Source organism: Lissotriton helveticus, chromosome 2_1 (genome assembly GCF_964261635.1).
Source record: "Lissotriton helveticus chromosome 2_1, aLisHel1.1, whole genome shotgun sequence".
NCBI classification, from domain to species: domain Eukaryota; kingdom Metazoa; phylum Chordata; class Amphibia; order Caudata; family Salamandridae; genus Lissotriton; species Lissotriton helveticus.
In genome coordinates, this window is record NC_136059.1 from 2,031,437,832 (window position 1) to 2,031,449,745 (window position 11,914).

The window sequence follows — 11,914 nt, forward strand, 5'->3', positions numbered from 1 at the left end:
AGTCCGAGTCAGTGGGGTTCTGTCACCCAACTGACCCCCAGAGGTCCAATAAATGAGCAAACACGGTAAGACGTAGTTGGTAAATTCACCACAGTCTCCCGCTTTGTCAAATATCTCTCACAGTGCTCTGCAAAGTATATAAATTCAATACTCCAAACACGGCAAGGTGTAGTTATCCCCACTACTACCTTCCCCTTTGGCACTTGTAATCCTTTAGCGTGGGGTTCACAAAGTACTACTCCTATTTCCTTCGTAACAGTAATGCGTGGTAGATCCACCCCATTCCGCTCTCTCTGTACCTTTAATCGTGCACCTCATACAAAGACAGAGAAGCCTCTCCGCTGTCTGCCCCCACTTAAACAGCAATGCAACCACAGTCTCAAAATGCGCAACCAACAGACCTGCCGCCACAGCGAGTTTGCCGAAATCCAAGAGCGCCCACCAGGAAGGAGCGCTAAGGAATGAACAGAACTTCAAACAGGGAATGCGCCAAAAAGTCTTACCAACTCCAGGGAGAACACAGGAATCAGCCACCTTCCTTGACTTCAAACACGAACAGAATCACGCACAACATCCTTTAGGTCCCGCCCTCTATACATAGAGTTCCTCCCGCAAAGGCCTCATGGGAAATGTAGTCTTTTACGAGCCCAGGCTGGCTAAATCCCTGACACTGAAGGTTTAAAGTTACTTACACCTGGGAAAAGGTGATGTTTGTGTACACAGAGCTGTAATCTCAGCTCAAGGGAGCTGAACTGCCACGGAAAGGCCAGTGAAGGTGTTTTGAATGTTCAATTGAAATGATTAAATTTTACAAATTTAAAAACTGGCAGCTGACGCAATACATCTGAATCTCTGAAGGGCAGGAAGCAGCCTTTCATGCTCTCACTGGGAATACATTAAGTACTATAAAAGTAGGTAACACTTGGCATTCACAGCGCATAGAGGTAACAGGAGTGTGCTACAAAATAGTATCTTAAAACAGTTATTATTATTACTATATAGAATTCTGTTAGAATTATAAATGAGTAACAGAGAATTACTGGGATGTTTTTCACTGAGGGGTTCTGAGTGACTTGAAATAGTCAACGAGAGCGAAGCTCAAGTTGTCTGTGATGTCAATCGGAACCTTGAGGTGAAGAACATTCCCGGAATTCTCTTTGTACCCTTCTATAATTTCCATGTTATGTGTGCAAATCTTCTGCCCCCAGTAGCCTTACACATCTTAAGTGTATGTTGCAAAAATACACAAATTGAGGAAAATGTTGGAAACAATTCTTTGGCCTATGTTGTTCATTATCAACAGACTGTCCACGTCAAATTAGGCATACAAAGTTGTCATAAAAAAATAAGGGTCTATAGGTGCATGTATACAATTGGTTTAGATTTATTAATGTGTCTGTTGATAGTTTGCAGGAAAGGTAGTAGCTGACTTATATGGCAACTTTTATAAGTTTATGACTGTGAGAAATATATGGAACATGCTTTTCCTGACCTTTCCAGATTTCTAGACGTTGTTGAAAGTGGTCAGGATTCACAGTTTAAGGAATAGTTTCTAATCTTTACACAGTTATACAGTTGATATGGCACGTTGCAGGATAATATGGAGACTTAAAGAAATATACGGCACTTTTTGCAAAACAGGAACCAAACTTTTACTAGTTAAGGTGTTTTGCACAAATGTATGTTTCCTTGAGCTCCTACTATAAATCAACACTGGAAATTGGCAAGGAATTCCAAGAGACTTATTTCTTTTTGCAAAAAAACCTCTGCAAGATGGGAGCTGCATATTGTTTTTTCTGCCGGACACAAGGTGAATTAATGAGTAATTATTTAAAGTGGTTGGACAAAGATCAAGTATATCCACTGCTAAGACTCTTAAATCTCTCTGTGGGCCCCATCACGGATTGCTATAATATATATTATTTTTTTCAAATCATTCTTAGAAACAATGTAATCACATTTTATATATTTGAGTATATATTTAGGTTTTTCTAAAGAATATTCTCAGATGCAGAAGATGTAGGTCGATAGTTCCAATAGTGGATACGTGAATAGTTTTACTATTCTTGCCGATTCTGTAAATATTGTAGTTCTTGCAGAAGCCAGAATGCTCCCTGAAAAGAACCTCAACTTAATTATTGGGAAATGCACCATAGCCAGGCACTGCTCATTGTACCTCGCTTTTATGGATCTTTCTTTAGCCTTTGACAGTGTGAACTGTACTAAATTATAGCTGTCCTTGATAGAACTGGATTTGGAACATACTTTAGTACATTTCTTATTCGTACTTAAGGAGAAACGTTCAGTCAGGGTTACATTGTGAGCCTTACTATGGGTGTAGTTCAGGAGTGTGTTTTGGCACCACTCCTTTTTGTATTGTACATTTAATGATCTGGATTCTGTTTTAACTAAGGCATATTCTGATGTTTCCAGGATAAATAATATAGCAACATCTGCCCTTTTTTTAACGCCGATAATGCTGTACTGCTCATCCATACATCTAGGCTTCTACTTTGTCTTGTTAACACCTTTATACAGTTTATGGCAGACCTAGATCTGGTAACTAATTTTGGTAAATAACACCTAATGGCTTATGGACCCAGACAAACGAATGGAAGAACTCTTGCAGTAGAAAATAGCATAACATCTCTACTTAGTGGTTAACTTCGACTCTTCTGGTAGTTGTGCAACTAATATTCAGAATCACCGCAAGAGGCTGAGTCAGTCTGTGGGCACTCATTTTAATTTCCTAGGACTGGCAGGGGCAAATTGTTGACATCACTGTTGAAAATGTATAACACTCAATGGCTCTCCACAGATTTATATGGTTCTGGGGTGTGGGGACATGCATATATCAATGCCCTAAAGGTGGAGGAGAATCGCTTTGCTGATGTCTTTTTGCTGCTCCTACCTCTATTCATTTTGTTTGTCACGAGGAAGTAGGGCTCGCCTACTTGAAAGAATTAGCAAAATGAGGGCAAATTTCTCTATGGATTTCGATCTTCCTAAATTCAGAAGCAGCTCTAAATCAATCTATTATTAAAGATCACCTTTCTTGCGACAGTGTGCACAAAATACCTTGGCTTGCTTATGTTAGGCCCAATCTTAATGTACTAGGGCGGAATTCTCTCTTGGACTCCAACTACTGTTTGTTCAGACAATAAAACACTTGCCAAACAGTTAATAATGGAAAGATGTTGTTCAACTAGCGAAAAAGATAACATTTGCAAAGTTAGCATTAGGTTCTATGTTCATCTTAAAACGTATTGAACTGGAGCAATATTTGTCTGTTGCACCTAGTCAATGGGAAAAGTTTTTAGTTTTTTTTAGGTCTCGCCTAGGCAGCACTTGCGCTGTCTCTTTGAGACATGCTGGATTCAAAATATGTGAATAATGCTCTGCCTACATCCCACACATCTTTTTAATTGGCTTCTGTCCCTGTCCTTTGCAAATGGTGGCTTTTCATTGGTTATTAGGCTTTGTAGTCCCTCCTTAGTAACTCCCTGTCTCTTTTTGTAACCTCCCATGAGGTCACTCCCTATTACATGTGTTGTTACGCTCTAGGTTTTAATTACAACCTCAAGACACTATTTTCTTAAAGGCCTTCAGACAGAACACTCACTTGGTCCTAAACAAGGTTAGCAGTCATTACTTTACTCACTAGCACATCTCACATTTATATTAGACCATCTATAAATTTCCCTTCATCAGCTCCACATAGAGTACAACCCAATCCGGAATTAATATAATAATTCTTTTGTCACATTTCAAAGCTACTAATTGTATATATTGATCAGACCCCCAGAATATTGCGGCATGGATTAGCAAATTTAGCGGCACAAATATGGAAATTTAACTGCACAAATATGGGAAGTTAGCTGCAATTTTGCGGCACTTTGTTACTCATAATCATTCGTTTTCAGCCTGAAATCAATGGAAACTGTTTTAGCCGAGTATTCTACCTTGAATTAGGCATGTTTAAACTGTCTGTAGCTCTACAGAAGCACAGCTCCAATCCTAACTTCATACGAGGGAGCTGTATTTACCCCTGGGATGTTCTAGCGCCCATGTATGCACCCCCGCTGGGGCACCATTGCCTCCTGGATCCGTGAGGCAGGACACCTCTTTCTCCTGGTAAGGGGCTTGGCACTTATTATTTTACAAACTAAGCACCAGGACACCATATCCGTACTGAACCTGCAGTGGCTGATGATGGAATTCACCTGAGAGATGAATTGTCTCGTTATTCCTGTGGCCCTAACCAACAAGTCCTCCAAACAGCTCATGCAAGGAGTGGTGAACACCAAAACAATTTTGACAAACAGTGCTTGTTTTCCACTAGTGGACGGCATGATCAAAGCCATGGTGAGAGAATGTGTGGTTTGCCAAGTTGCTGGGCCACCAGACCCACTTGCCCTTCTCACCTATATTATACCATCCGTGGTCCGGGAAAGATGCAAGTTTTGTCTGTCTTCCAGATGAGAGATATTTCTTAGTTATTGCTGATGACCACTCCAAATAACCCGAAGTGGAAACTGTATCAACCATGTCAAGAGAAGAAGTCACCCCCAGACTGGAAAAGATACGTGCAGCTCAGATTCTTGAAAGCACTGGGCCCCCATTCCAGAGTCAAGAGGTCGCAAATTACCTCAGATCCATGGAAATATGACATATCAGGATCACTTCTCGATAGCCCCAACCCATGGCAAAGTAAAATATGTTTGCATACTGTGTCCTTCACCTTGCGTATACTGCTGGACCCATATCTGAATGGGCACTGTATTTTTTCATGAGGTAGTACCGAAACGCTCCCCACTAGAACACTGGACACCTCCGCAGCGGAAGTGTGGTGGATGACTTAAAACCACACCACGTGATCGAGGCTTCTCTGTCAGACTGTTGCCACAACAATGTCCACACGATCACCAGTTGTTGTGCATATGCCTCTGATGCTAACCTAGGCGCGCCAATGCTAGTGAAAGACGTGCACACTGGGAGCAAGTTCACACTCCTTTGAACCGCTGGACGGAATGAGGCATCAAAGGAACTCTAGAGACAGCAAGCAAAGCTAAGGACGTTGTTAATTGACAAACTACCAAGCTGAGTTCGGCTGTGATAACCGCCCTCAAAATTAGCCTCTCATGCGAAATCCTATATAAACAGGAATAAGCCTCTTTGCCCTTCTAATTCTGTCCCTGCCCAAGAGGCCCTATTACTTAACTTTGAAAATCTCAAAATGACATGTGCGGGGATAATCCCATTCCAAGAGTCCACTTCCAGTCAGATGTGAATCTACAACCCGAGGTCTTATTTGCTGCTCTTTCAGAGACAGTGGAACTTTGTGTCCTGAAACCCGACATGCCCTCAGCGTTCTTAGTGTTTCATCATTTCCATTTGGAGTAGTCTCTGACAATCAAGGGTTACTAGGCTCAGTTTGTGTGCATCATAGTTGTTTACCGCTGGTGTCTGAGGGACTAACTGTACTATCGGACAAGACTGAGCACCAAGTACACCATCTTCCTGTTGCTGCACTGCACCGCCGCCGGTAAGAGGTGTCTCCTTGTGCAAAGTGAGCGCTTAAACGAGATGGCCACAAGAGGTCCTCCGTTTACCAAAAGTTGGGAATTGAGAGGTGAAAATATCTGTTTTCACAGCACTTCATCAAAAACAATTAAATGACATTTTCGAAATTTTGCGGGCATTTTGACAAAACTGCTGATTTTCCAATTTTTTTGCAAATAGCGAAATCCTGGAGGGTCTTTATTGATGTACTGTGGTACTGTCTTCCATGCAATGCATTATGGGTAGGGTGGATTTACCATATCTTCAAAGTTTATAGTGCTCACTAGGGACATCTAGGTGCAGCTTGCGGTACTGCAACTTCACATCTCACATTTATATTAGGCCTTCTATAAATGTAACACCAATACCGAAAAACTATCAGTAAGGACCTATTGTATTGCAAATTCTTGTTTTGTTTTAGAGAAGGCACTATAATTCACCCGGTTTGTTTCCCCTTAGGGCAATACAATCAACAACCCAGTATGTGTACTTGTCCATGTGACAATGAGTCAACACAGTCCTTATTGCACTTAATTTTCTTCTGCAGTTTTATAGTCTTTTGTTCTAAACACTTTTTAATACCTATTTTTCGTAAAATACAAACTGTAGAGCTACACTTTCTTACTTACAGTTATTAAATAATGTGGAGGTTTGTTTTAGGGTAGGGAGATTTTTTATTTAGCATTTCATGGCCAGAAAGCAATGCTTTTTAACTGTTTCTATGTATTTTCTATTGTAGTTATTTTATTGTACATATGTATTTTGTGCACTTTTATTTAGGTCTCTGGCATTCAAATGAAGTTTATGGGCTGACTGACTCTGAAAAGAAATATATAGTTTTGTAGTACAAATAGTGGTTAAATGGGTATTGTATCACAGGTCATTTTGTGAACATCCGATTATGAATAAGCACATGGGTCTGTCAGGGCACTGAGCACAGAGAAAAGTGTGGTAGCAAGAATGTAACTTAAATAGTACAAGACGGGTAATATTAGCTGCTTGAACACCAACGGTGTAGAGGCAGTAGTACTAACTACTGGAACTGCTAAAGAAACTGTTCTTCCTGCAAAATGATATACAATTGGCAAGAACATAGTACTGCGCTGTGCACAGGGTATGCAGAAAAATAACAGCAGAAGTACACCTGCTCCAGTTTGAAGGTGGCAGTGTGTCAGCAGAACTGCTATTGACACCATCTCTACACAATCAATCTAACAATAGTAATAGTAGTAGTAATACCTAAGCCAGGTGGCAACGGTTGTGTAACAGCAGGATACAACCTGGACAGTGTTGCAGAACCATTATGGCAGCATACAGCAGCTGCCTGGCAGCATTACTCCTTGCCTAGCAAAAAAGCAATGCCAGCTGTACCATGTACAGATGGCGTAAAAGTGGCATTACTTGCTGCCTGCGGGGTACAGCTAAGTGACTGCAGCAATAATGATTTCACGTGATGTAAGCAAAGGTATAACAGCAGCAGTTCCACTCCAGCAACAGACAAAGAAAATAAGAACATCAGTACTACCTTTAGGAGGTGAACAGGAACAGTGATGGCTGCTGGGCTGTGTCCAAAAGGTGTGAAACAACTGTACTGCCTCCATGTGGTTTGCCCTCATCTTGTGTACAGAAAGCCTCTCAAAGTAGTAGCATTCCTAGCTGCAACAGTTGCTTAGAGGATGTGTTGGCAGCAGTACTTACCTGACCAGGTGTGCTGGAGCTGTGTCAAACTAACAGTTGTGCCATCTTGTGTAGGCAAACATCTAGAAGCAGCTATTCAGACCTTGCTTCAGCAGTGGTACTAGCTGCAGGAATACAGAACCCAATAGTGAGACATCAGCTATGCTTTGTGGACCAGCAGTCCAGAAGCATTGGGACTGCAGCAGGCACCCAGAAACAATCAATGTAATGTTGTAAGCGGTTCGGTGAGAGGTAATTCCAAACTTTAAAGACAATGAAGGCCACTAGATAGTTTAGATTTGCCACAGACGTGAGGAGATGCAGAGACTATTGTGCACCACATGTGCCATTTTAAACATGTATCTTGGTTCGTTCAGGAGCCAGTGAAGTGAGATGAGTATAGGAGTGTTGTGAATGAGGAAACAGATACAATAATAGAAAAGCTGCAACAAGGTAGTCGCTTTTTCGAGACGCTAGTAGTTTTTTTTATTATTCCAGTGAAGAACGGACTCTCAATAGACAAGTTGGGGGAGAATCAGAGTGAACTGCCATTTTAATCTTTTTGGGGGGTTGAAAAGATTTAGACCTGTGAGCAGTCTTAACTGGGAGGATGTATTTTCGGTGATATTGGTGATGAAAGCCTAATACTGAATCAAGAAAGAATTCAAGAGACCCTGTGCCTCCTATAATGGGTGGGGAGCAGTCTAAGAGATTGAAGTATCTACTCAGGATTGAACAGGAGTAGAATGTGAGGGGGAGATGAAAGGGAATGTGGGTTTTAATAGGGTTATGTTTGTGATGTTGCAGGGTCATCCATATCCGGACGTTATTAAAGGTAGTGGCTATGAGAGAACTGATATTAGGAGACAAGACTTTGAGATAGAGTTGTGTACTGTGAGCATAGTTGTGATGAGGTATTCTGGTGTTATGGTGCAGAGCTGCACGTTTTTTCATATTTGAAAGTTGAAGAGAGCTGGGCCAGAATGGAATATTGGAGTAGTAATTGTTGGAGTGGGAGGAGTTATATCTGTTTAGGTCGGAGATCAAACATATGAGAGCAGTAACCACGGTTCTCAAGTGATCTTCTACAGTGTCCACTTGGCTTTTGTGATTGACGATATCACAAGGCTTGGACAGGTGAAGATGGACCAACAGGCAGAACATGTGGTGTAGTGACTGAGCTGCTGTCTTTGGAACCTGAGGACCGAGGTTCTAATTCCATCTTCAGCACTTAACTTAAATTGTGTGATTCTGTGCAATTCGGAAATGCAATAGTAAATGTGTGAAATGTAAATCTATAATTAAAATATGTAAATTCGCCAATTAATGCACATGATCTTGTACCGTCTCCTAATTTCCCGAATTATTTGTTATCACTCCAACGTTTCCCAACAGGACTGAGCTATATAAATATCAGTACATATATAGATTCACATAACTGGTACTAGGTCAACATTGTCCAGGATGCATAGTAGAGCATAACCAATCATTTTAAGATTGGGTGGCTCCATGCCGCAAGCGTATGTAATCCAGATTATAAATCATCCAGGAGGTAATTATCTCCAGAGAGTGTTTTAAATTGGGTGTCATCACATTACCGACAAAAATGCAATATCCAATGGCTTTGCAAGATGTTCCTTAAAGAAAAAGGGCATCTTACCCCTAAACCTTCCTTGTGGTTGAATATTAAAAATATATTTTGTGATTCAAAGGATGTACATAAATCATTGAAGGCCCACTGTGGGAACGAGGTATGTTAAAAAGCTTTATTGTAGCAGACAAATGCGTCATCAAATCATATGATAAAGTGACTTCTTTGCTATTTGCCTCGTTTATCGTGTTGATTAATTAACATCGGTTACATAATTATGTTTAGTGGTTAGGAAATTGTTTACTCTTGCTTGTAATTAATTTTTGTGTTGACCAAAATTGAATTGTCATGCTTTCACCCTAATGCTAGAATAGTTATTGCTGGCCTTCCCACGGGGAAGGGAAGTTGAGGGAGAAACACAGTACACACCCCACACTCACACCTCACACACTCATGCACCACTCCCCGTCCTGCATACCCACCAGTTGTATTGTAGCTCCATGATATAGCATTTAATAATCCGGACACTGTGACCGTATTAAAGCAAAAGTAGTTGTAAGGTTACTCACAAGTCAGTGTAAATCAGTAGGATATATTTTAGGAGTTTTAAAAATGGAAGAGTCTACTACTGCTTTCAACAGTGCGGATTGGACAAGGCAGCCCTGCGGAGTCCCACTAACACTTAGTATGCCGTACCAGTGTCTGTGACTGGCTACGCACATAGATTAAACGCAGTGCCCTGTAAAACTAGGCATTTCTGAGGTCATTCTGAACTCTTCAAGACGCTGCCAGGGGATAAATCGAACCAGTTCATCAAATGCACTTCTCCAGAAATACCTTTTTAAAGGCTGTTGATGTGAAGCGCAGATCATTTTATCCCAGCCAGTGAAACATGGGCAATATTTCTGTTTATGCGCCATCTGTGATATTTTGGCGAATATTGAGGCTGCCAGCCTGAAGTGCCGAGCTAGTTCATAAACGCGGTTTAATATTGTGAGCGTTAGGTGGTCAGCTTTCGGACTGACCTTTTTCAGTGGCACTTTTATGCAGTATAGATTGACTGTCACTGAAAGCTCTTCTTTTCCTAGATATGTTGTATACATCCTACCACTGTGCATCAAACGCTTGCTTCAAAAATCAATTGGAAATCATAAATGTTCGCTACATTATATGATGCTTTTTACATCTTTATTAGTCATCCATAACTCTGAAAAAAAGTCAAGTGTCTCGACTATATCTAAGTGCGCTAGTGATGCTTACTATGTTGTCAAAGTATGCCCAGTATTACTCCTTTCAGTAATAATGATCTGTTGTTTACTTTATGCTGGGATTCCTTTCCCTGCATTGCTGCAAATTCACTCACACATCATTCTGATGTACATGTATGGGTTATCAAATCTGTCTACGAATGTATATTCACATTTTGTGAATACCGCACCTGAGTTTGCACTGGTAAATGAAGGTGTTTGGTCTGAAAAGTTAACCGTATGTATGCATACTCCTTTGTGAATGAGACCTCTAATGAGTATGCATGGATACTGCGTGGATGTGGCTCTTCATCCCTCAGAGCTTACTTAATAAGGAAATATTTAAATCTTTTTTTAAGTTGTTCCATCGTGTTAATTTGCTAGCGAGCGACCAACATGTATTCTCTAGAAAAAAACACTGAAGTGATTTTAAAATCACCCCCCCCCCCCCCCAGGATTAAGATTTTGCAATCTGCAAGGAAAATCGTGAAAATGGCCTTTATGTAAAATCCTGTGATTTATAATAAAAATGCCAGCAAAAATTAGTATTTTTAAATTAAAAAATGAAGACGATCCTTCTCTTCTTGGTTTTGAACTTCTTCTGAGCCAATAAAAGAAGGGTGAGCAACAGGCCAGCTGACAGCAGAAGCTTAAATTGCTCCGTCACCGGCCTGTCAACCAATCTTACAAGTGCACAGGGCCACAATCCCGTGCTAACAGCCTACAGTCTGGCTCCCTGCATGTCTACTCTGAAACACCCGCCCATCACACACTGCCCCTTGACTACTACACCACCCTCTTGTGCCTCTCTTCCTTCTGTGACGCAACTGACCGAAATCCACCCTGCCTCTATCCTGAGGAGATTCATCTGCCTCCCCACTCCCTTGTGTCCTGTGCCTTTGCCCACAAAGAACCCTACAACTCCCTTCCGTGTCCAGTGTCTCTGCCCACAAATACTCTACCCTTCCCCTATTTGTCCCCTGCAACTCTGGAATGGAGGTTGTCAGATACCAAAGATGGCAGTGTTTTCATACTTAAATCTAAATCTGCACTCTCTGGCAATAAACATCCTTCTATTCCGAGATGTATTGTCTGCTAGAGCTTTTGCCACCCAGGGCGATCCCTGAGTTTGCCGCCAAGTGCAGGTACAGTGTGGGGTGTTCAGATGACCACGAGGGTGAATAAAATAAAAATAAATAAAAAGAAAGCTTACCTTGCTCTCGCCAGTTCCCCCAAAAATGCGGACTGCTACACCACTGCTGCGCCAGGTCACTTATTGTGACTTACCCCAGTCTCCGGGACTGGCAGAACAAAGACCGAGCTGTATTTAGTTCAGACACTTTTTCTACCTCTCACTAAACTGTGAATTTTGCTTTTTTATTGTTGCAAAATTTGCCTTCCCATCCTTCAAATTCCTGAAAGGGTCTGGTTAAAATTAAGGTCAAATTACAAATGTATAGTTTTATAGATCAGTTGCTTTCAATAATGTTATTTTTCTCATTGGGCAGCACGAAGTGACATCTTAGAATCATGAATTGGAAATACCTCTATTTTTTAAAGCTATCCTATCACTATTTTTGGGTTATAATTGCCCCTTTCAAGCAGATTCTATGAATTAGCTATACAGGTGGAGTGGAACCATACACAACATGTATTCCTTCACCCTCGTTGATCTTTGGTTGAATGGGTAGGCCCCTTATACCTAAGTGCCTGCAGGGACCTGTGTTATGCATCTGGCAGAAGAGGAAACGGTTTGATAGCAGTAGAACATCTGCCTTCCTCCACCTCTGTGGGATCCGTGGATAAGCGAGAAATGCAGGGGAGACCGGGATCAATT